Below are 10019 nucleotides of genomic sequence, written 5' to 3' on the forward strand. Positions count from 1 at the left end.
TTGATATATCCTCACTCTCAGAGATTCTTTTCTCAGCAGTGTTCAGTCTACTAATGAGCTCATTAAAAGCATTGAAAATTTCTGTTACAATGTTTTAATGTTTAATATGTTTTTATCCTTTCTTAGTATTTCCACCTCTCTGCTTACATTGCCCATCTTGTCTTGCTTTCTGTCTATTTTATCCACTAGAACCCTTACCATATTAATCATAGTTGTATTAAATTTCTAGTCTGAATATTCCAACATCACTATCACATCTCTTCAAATTGTTGTTTGCCTTTTAGTGTGCCTTGTAATTTTTTGTGTGATAGCCAGTCACACAAATGAACTGGGATACAAGTACGGAGGCAAATGCTTCTTTAATAATATGGTGGTGAGGTGTAGAGGGAGGAGAAGCATTCTCTAGTCCTATGATAAAGACTATGATTAGTCCTTTAGTGAACACATATCTCTGAACTGTGAGCTTCACAACTGCTTCTTAGACCCCTCCCACCCCTTCAGGTGGGACAGGATGATTAGAGTGGGCTCAAGTTGGGTATTTTCCTTTCCATGTTAGGTAGGCTGTGGTAGAACCACAGTAATTTTCTCTCTGGTAAACTAGTTTCACTGAAGGTGTTCTTCATAAGAACAGAATGGTCTGGAGTACTTCAAAATAGTTCGTCCCCTCACCCCTTAGTGGCAGCACGAAGGGGTTTTTTTCTGATATTCCCTATGAATACCTGTTGCAACTGCTGGAGGTAAAATCTCACAAGAATGTAAGCATCCTCCTGTGTTTGGGTTCCTTGGGAGTTTTTATCGCTTAAATTTGTCTACACTAAACCTCCATCAGTTTGTCTGTTATAATTCAGGATTTGCTACCTCAGTTCTGCTCAGATCCTGGTTCTCTGTATCCATGATTTTGTTTCTCCAATTTTTAGGGCAGTACTTTGCTCTGTGCCCTCACCTCTCTAACAGATCTAAGAAGGGTTGTTGATTTTTCAGCTTTTTCTTTGTTATTAGGATGGCGTGACAATTTCCAAGTTCCTTACATACTGAATTGGAAACTGCTGATTGTTGAAATTTTAAAAACATTAATTTGAAACTGGAATTTAGTTATTGCATTGCTGTTTTAATTTAAATCTATTATTTCAAACATTTATTCTCACAGGTTTATATAAACACTAGAGGCCCAGTGCATGAATTTGTGCTGGTGTAGGGTTCTGAGGGCAGTTGGGGGAGGAGGATGAGATCGGCCCTTCAGGTGGGAGGTGGGATGCCTTTGCCAGCCTGAGATCCAGATCCATCTCGCTGACATTAACGCTGGTTGTTGGGAGCCACCCGGCGGCTACTTTTATATTGTTTCTTCCTTGCGGAGTGTCTAGGGAGGGGGAGCAGCTGTGGTGCCCGAGGTCAACTTCCAGGAGGCCAGTGGTGCTGGTTCATTGGTGCCTGGCCCATTCTCTAGAGATTGGACCTGCAGGGCTACTGAGGGAGTTAGTGGCTGCCGCCAGGCTGGTGGGCTGCCTGGACAATTTGTCAGCTGAGCAGTACTCCTGCTGTGGGAGAGCACTGACCATCAGGAGGCAGCTCCTGCATTGAGCATCTGCCCCCTGGTGGTCAGTGCATGTCAGTGACTGGTCAACTGGTCTTTCTGTTTGTTTGGTCTTAACGGTTGCTTAGGCTTTTATATATAGAGATAAACTTTTCTGTTCTTCTCAAAATGTCCAATGCATACTTCTCTGCCTTTCATATGCTATGTCTGTATGGTACATATGTCAGCACTGAATTCTTTGTACATTTTCTATAGGTAATTTTAGATGAGATTTTAAATGATCGACTATGAGTTTCTCAAATAAGAATAATTTATATTCTTCTATTTATATACAGAACATTTTTAAATGAAATTGTAGCAAAGTAGAGTAAACTTAATAAAGGTTGTCATTATTACAGACCTTTCCTGATGGACAGTTAGAACATCCGACTCTTATGGTTCAGCCCTGACAGGAACATTGTTGGGAACACAGTCTGAGCTATCCTCTGATGCACATGTAGAGATCAATCTCTGTGTTACTTTAGACACTGTAATATAGTAGCTTCTGTTTCCACATCAGGACTCAGCCTTCACTGACTAACAAATGTGGATATGCATCAAAAATTGCTCTTATAAATTTCATTTAGACTATGTAGGTTTGTTTCATATGTGAAGTTTATCAGATTTAAATCTCTGTGTGTTTTTTTTTTTATGACACTACTGAAATGTCCATGTAAGCATGTGAATACCAAGTTATGAAGAACTTGCCACTACATTGATTTCAGAGTTAAGAGGAAATGACCAGATAAATCATCATAAAGTAAATTCAAGAATAATTCATTTTTTTTCTTATGAGAAGAGCAAAATAGCTTGAGAAGAAAAATGTAGAAGTATTACAAGTTTCTAAGTGATGCTGGCAATGAATCTGGGTCATATATCTTTCAAACACATACACACACAAAGATACAAATTATCTCATTTCATGATTTTGGAATTCCCATTATAATGATGAGAGTATTATCTATGAATGAAAACAGGTTTCAAAAGGAGAATTTAATCATACTTTATTTTAGATTCTTCAAAAAATCACTTGGTTTATATCTATTTTATTTGCCATTGAGACACCCACTATGCACTATATGTTAAATTTTCACAAAATATTGATACCATTGTAATTAGCTAGTTATTAATAATAGGGAAAAAACCAAGGGGGGAGACTAGACACTATAAGCATGCTGTTTTGGCAGCTTCACCTGGAAGCTGCAACTTTGCATTCCCCAGAGAACCACCAGACTACTCCCTGCAAAACATGGGGGGAATGCATCCAACAAAGGAAAGATAGAAGCATGCCCGGTAAAGTTGGGGTGACATAGGGAAGATACTTGGCTGAAGTCACACCTGGGAACATAAGGCCAGAATGGGTGTGGCCAACTGCAAGTGTGGGGAAATTTGGGAACATATAATCCCCTAAACAAAGGAGTTTGCTCTCTTGTTGCTCTTAGCTTGTGACTCTTGGCTCGTAGGGCTCTCCCATTCCTGTTTCCTTACATTCATCCGTGTGGCCCATGGCTATGTGAACCCCCACATGCAATGCAATAATGGGCTGCAGCTAGCTTGATGCTGTATTTGACTGTGCAGATACGGAAAGAAAACTTTGGGCACTGGCTCTGGTTTTAGCTCTACTGAAGCCTCAGCAACACTTCTATAACTGGACTAAAGGAAATGGGACTTTGGAAGCACAGGGTGTAATTCCATGGAAATAAAGCTTTCTACCATATCTCATTGTCCTGTAGGGGTCTCCAAAAATGCATATTCCACTGGTACTCCATGAACCCCACTTCCATGAGCAATAAAGCAGAGAAGAGAACCTCTCCTATCCCGTAACAATATTAGCAGGCATATTGTTCTTTGAAGTCCAGTTTTGGTTTGAAATGACTGATTTTTGTGCTGATTCTGGTGTTTCCTTATCCATTGTTTCTAGATTCTACACTCATTCTATGATGAAATATTGAACATATAACAAGAAAAATGTCTCTGCTTCTACAGTGCTAATTTATGGTGAAGGTATTTTATGGCAAATAAAGCTTTATTAAAATCAAATAAATGGAACTGCCAAGGTAATGCAAAAGCTCTATGAAATCTGAAACTTTTGTCCTGACATGATTTTTCCACATCGTTTGACACAAAAACTACTTAATAACCTCTCTCTTGTAGCTGAATAAGCACTTATGTGTCTATTCTAATGTGTTAAAATATCTCAGAAGGCTCCACCTTTAGATGAAGTTTAAATAGTGTGTATAAAATACTAACCAAGGAAAAATACATAATGTTGTTTACCTTCATGAGGAATAAACTGTGCAAAATAATGCATACTTATATATCTTTAAAAAATAATACAAATACTCCATAAACCCAGAGTTTTTGAGGTTCACAGGGATGTTTAATTTGCATATCACTGGCTTGGGCAGCATAGGTGCTAAGGGTGATTTCTGGTTGAAGGTGTCACCCGTGAAATAACAAAGATTGACTCTGCATGTCTACCTCCCTGCTCCTGGTAGCTAAGCAATACTGCTATTTGGCTGATTTCCTAATAAACTACAGGTGGCTGGGTGTTGAGGTTGTGCCATTACAAATCATCATCTGTTAGATCAAAGTGCAGAGGGAAGAACGGCAGGTGTACAGTATTAATAGCTGCACTTATCTCCCCAGTCACTTAATAATTGTTTCTTGTGTGCCTTCCCTGTAGCAGAGCATTTCATGGACTCCAAAAGCATTTTGATGAAGCTTAATATGTTCCATGCTGGCAGAGTTCTCATGTGCTACATGTAGGGTATGGGTATGTTTCATTTCCTAATGAGACATTGGTGTAGCAAACAAATATAGGGAACCACTTAAGAGTTTTCATTCATGTTGCTCTTCTTCCATGATCAAATATTAGCATTTTCCTTTACATTATTAAGATGTGCTTAAAAATAAAACTAACATTTTTATCCTATTTTATAGCTATTTCCCCTTATTTAATATTTGCTGACATTTATCAAGTGCTTTCTGTATGTCAGCCAGATACTGATCTATGCTTTTATATACATACTAGAAGCCCGTTGCACAAATTCATGCACGGGTGGGGTCCCTCAACCTGGCTGGTGATCAGGGCCTTTGGGTAGTCGGCCGGGGGGAGGGGCCATGGGAGGTTGGCTGTGGAAGTGCACTGACCACCAGGGGGCAGCTCCTGCATCAGCGGTTCTCAACCTGTGGGTCGAGACCCCTTTGGAGCTCGAACAACCCTTTCACAGGGGTCGCCTAAGACCATTGGAAAACACATATATAATTACATATTGTTTTTGTGATTAAACACTATGCTTTAATTATGTTCAATTTGTAACAATGAAAATACATCCTGCATATCAGATATTTACATTATGATTCATAACAGTAGCAAAATTACAGTTATGAAGTAGCAACGAAAATAATTTTATGGTTGGGGGTCACCACAACATGAGGAACTGTATTAAAGGGTCGCTGCATTAGGAACGTTGAGAACCACTGTCCTGCATTGAGCATCTGCCCCCTGCTGGTCAGTATGCGTCATAGCGACTGGTCGACCAGTAGGTCCAGTTGTTTGGTTGTAATGGTCTCCTAGGCTTTTATTTATACAAATAGTCTTAGACCAACTCTTTTGTGTAGATTATTTTATAGTTATGCTATCACTGGCCATAATTATGATCAGCTATCAAAAAATAACAGGCTAAAATTGTTTGCCTTTTTGATCTTGTGAGACAGAGTTCAGTTAGATTGTCCTAGAAAAGGAAAGCCTTTTATAGGTAAAGGCAGGTAGAAGATACAGGCTCAATTATGGAAATTTTTGGTAGTTTTCTAGTTTTGTGCCATGACATAGTAGTAGCTGAATTTTCCGGTGTCTATTCTGATTCTGCCATAAAGCTTGGAATGCATTTGACTGTGTGTGTATCTGCATGTGTTTTTGTATTTTATGAAACTATGAGAAGGCCCTTGGGAAGAAAACAGGTTGGAAAACATTGTGAGATATTATTTTTATTGTGCATAATGCTATGCACATGCTTGTAACACAATATGGCAGAGAGCTTGATGAATTTTAAAAAATAATATGCTGTTTTAGTATTCTTTTTCAACCCTTTTCTTCTAACAGAGGCAAGGTGGTCCATGTATTTATAATTATTTGTGGACTTCCATGTGGTTGTTTGTTTTTCAGACAATAGCTTTCTTGGCTTAAAAAATGTCTCTACATCTGTCTCTCTCTAACATCCTAAGATTCACATATTAGAACATATGTAATTGAGAATGGAATATCGTCAACATTCTATGTGTTTGAAGTTTAACATAAATATAAAGCATTTAACACAAATATAAAGCAAACAGGATTTATTCCTCTTTGCAGTGATGGAATGTCATTTAATAATTTGTTAAAATATATAACAATATAAAACCTATTATAAGTCATAAAAAAACATTACTCCTTGTCGTATTTTCAAATGCCTAAATAGTCAGGGCAAATTTGGTAGCTGAATTTCAGTATAAATTTTAGGAAATTATTAATTGTTGCTCCAATGTATTCAAAAGTAAAATTTTGACCCTAAATATTAATATCTTTGCTTGTAAAATTTTTAATTCATATTTATCTTTTTGCATATCTCCAAATATGTCCTCATGCTTGCTTTTCTAACTGACCAAATCCTTACATCACATTTATTGTCCAATAACATGTGCAAAAAATGGATATGTACTGCTGTCTTCTGAAATTAAAACTTATAATTCCAGAAATTGCCATCAGAGGACAGAAAAGTTATTAGTCCTCCACACAAATATTCCCTCTCCTTCTATAGTAGTAGGATTGTTGCTGGGATCATAGTTAATATACATTTTCTAGGCTCTCTTGTAGTTGAGTCCACAGGACTAGATCTCATCAATAAAATATGAGGGTAAGTGAGTGACTCATCTCTGAGACAGAGTTTTTAAGATAGATAATTGTCTTCTCCATGTTCTCTCCCCTCTTTGCTGACTAGATGGAGATGACAATGTGGCAATAGCAATTAGAGGGAAGACACAAGGTAAAAGGAGCCTGAGTCACTGAATATTAATATTAATGCACCTCTTGTCAACCAGAAATAAACACCTTGGACTGTTACCTGAAAGGAAAGGAATATCTATTACATTCTAGCAATATATATTACTGAGTATATGTATTATATTATATAATATAGTAGAGGCACGCACTGGGGTGGGGGAGTCCCTCTCACAGTCCGGGACCCCTTGGGGGATGTCCACCTGCCAGCTTAGGCTTAGGCTCAGGGGATTGGACCTAAGCCGGCAGTCAGACATCCCTCTCACAGTCTGGAACCCCTCGCTCCTTACTGCCTGCAACGGAGGCGGGAGAGGCTCCTGCCACCACCCCTGCACTTGCCAGCTGTGAGCCTGGCTTCTGGCTGAATGGCATTCCCTTTGTGGGAGCACACTGACCACCAGGGGCAGCTCCTGCATTGAGCATCTGCCCCCTGGTGGTCAGTGCGCATCACAGTGACCACTCATTCCACTGGTCGTTCTGTCGTTTGGTAGATTTGCATATTAGGGCTTTATTATATAGAATAAGGTTATATATTGTATTTATTATAGCATCTTAATTTACCCTAAGTAAAACAATGCCAATTTATGAAACACAGACTGAAAATGGTGAAGCCTTTCTCAAGATAAACATTATTAACTCCAATCCAGAAATGGCATGTGTTTGGAGCATTGTGCTGAAAAATTTTGAGAACTCTTTAAGATTCATCACTACGGACTTCTGTGATCAGCAGCATCGTTACAAGGACAAGTGAATATAGAATGGTTGCAAGTGTTCCACATGTTTGCCAAATCTGAAATTAATAAATGAGTGTCTGTCTTGTTTATAAAATTAAACATAAACATACAACAACATGCAATCTGAGAAAACTTTTTCTTATAGAGATTTTTTTTAAATCCTCAGCCGTGAATATTGTTTTCTATTGAGTTTTAGAGAAAGTGGAAGGGAGTGGGGGAGAGAGAGAGAGAAAAAAAAACATTGATGTGAGAGAGACACATCAGTTGGTTGCCTCCCACAGGGCTGTGCAACCTGCAACTGAGGTATGTGCCCTTGAGCCAAACCAGCCAGGGCTCTCTAGAGATTTGGAAGAATTAGTTTTTTTAAAAAAATATTTAATGTTTTCTACAAAAATAATATGCCTATTAACTTCCCTCAGTATAAAATCATTATTGTTTTCTTTCTTCCTTTGCTGCCTAAGTTTAAAACTTTAATGAGTATTATTTTTTTCTGTATAGTTTTAGAAATTTAAAACTTAGAACTTAAAAAAACACAAATTGTCTATGGAATCTATCAAGAACTAATTGTTTTTTTTCTAGGAATTTGTCATTTTGCCTACATTTCAGGAAGAATCAGAAAACCTGAATAGACCAATAATAATTGATGAAATTGAAGCAGTAATTAAAAAACTCACAGCAAACAAATGTGCTTCACAGGGGAGTTTTACCAAACATTCAAAGAAGAACTAACACCTATTATCCTCAAACTATTCCAAAAATCCAAGAGGAAGGAACACTTCCAACCTCTTTTTAAGAGGCCAAAATTATCCTAATTCAAAAACCAGATAAAGACACTACAAAGAGAGAACATAGATGCTAAAATCCTAAACAAAGTATTAGCAAATCAGATGCAGTAATATATTAAAAAAAGAGCGTACACCATGACCAAGTGGGATTTATTCCACGGATGCAAGGCTGGGACAATAGTTGCAAATCAATAAACATAATACATCACATAAACAAAAGACAAAAAAATCACATGGTCATATCAATAGATGCAGACAAAGCATTCAAGAAAACCCAACACCCATTTTTGATAAAAACTCTCAGCAAAGTGGGAATAGAGGGATCATACCTCAACATAATAAAGGCCATCTATGACAAACCCACAGGCAACATCATACTCAATGGACAAAAACTAATACCATTTCCCCTAAGAACAGGAATAAGATAGGAATGTCCACTTTCACCACTCTTATTATCATAGTACTGGAAGTCCTAGCTACAGTGATCAGACAAGAAGAAGAGATAAAAAGCATTCAAACTGTAAAGGAAGAAGCAAAATTCTCATTATTCACAGATGACATGATATTGTACATAGAAAATTCTAAAGATGCCACCAAGACACTACTATATTTAATAAATGAAGTTGGCAATGTAGCAGGATACAAAATTAACACCCAGAAATCTATGGCTTTTTTATACACCAATAATGAACTCACAGAACGAGAAATAAAACAATCCCATTTACCATTGCACCAAAAAAAGTAAGATACTTAGGAACAAACTTAACCAAAGAATAAAAGACGTGAATCAGAAAATGATAGGACTTTGAAAAAAGATTTAGAGGAAGATATAAACAAGTGGAAAAATATACCATTACAAACTGTTGAACAAAAATAGAGGAAAAGAGGCATTGTACAGACTATCAAACTACAGCGAGAACTAGGGGAGGGTTGGGGGAGTAAGATCAACTGAAGGACTTGTACGCAAGCATATAAGCACAACCAACATGCAAGACACTGGGGGCGAGGGGACGAGGGCAAGTGCCGGGGGGTAGGGGAAGCCAGGGGGAGGTTGGGGGGGGGGGGAAGAGACATATGTACTACTATTTGTAATACCTTAAACAATAAATAAATAAATAAATAAATAAATAAATAAATAAATAAATAAATAAAATAATAAAATAAAATAAAATAAAAATATACCGTGTTCATGGATTTGCGAATCAACACCATTAAAATGTCCATGCTATCCAAATAAATCTATACATTCAATACAATCCCCATTAAATTACCAAAGGCATATTTCACAGATCTAAAACAAATTCTCCAAAAATTTATATGGAACCCCCCCAAAAAAATGACCCCAAATAGTCATAGCCATCTTAAGAAAGAAGAACAAAGTTGGAGGAATCACAATACCAGATATCAAGTTATACTACAAAGCCACTGTACTCAAAACAGCTTGGTACTGGCACAAGGAAAAACATATGGATAAATGGAACAGAACAGAGACCCCAGAAATCACTTCAAGCCATTACACTCAATTAATATTTGACAAGGAGGCAAGAGAATACAATGGAGTCAAGAGAGTCTCTTCAATAAATGGTGCTGGGAAAATTGGACAGATACATGCAAAAAAATCCCCCAAAAACCAACAAACAAAACCAAATAACAACAACAAATACTAGATCACCAACTTAAACCATACACAAGAATAAACTCAAAATGACAAAAGACTTAAATGTAAGTAATGAAGCCATAAAAATCCTAGAAAAAAAAACATAGGCAGCAAAATCTCAGACATCTCTCATAGCAATATGTTTGCGGATAAATCTCCTAGGACAAAGGGAACTAAGGAGAAAATAAACAAATGGGACTACATCAAAATAAAAAGCTTCTGCACAGCAAAAGAA

Source organism: Myotis nattereri, assembly GCF_964212035.1.
Source record: "Myotis nattereri genome assembly, chromosome: 3".
In the NCBI taxonomy this organism is placed as follows: Eukaryota; Metazoa; Chordata; class Mammalia; order Chiroptera; family Vespertilionidae; genus Myotis; species Myotis nattereri.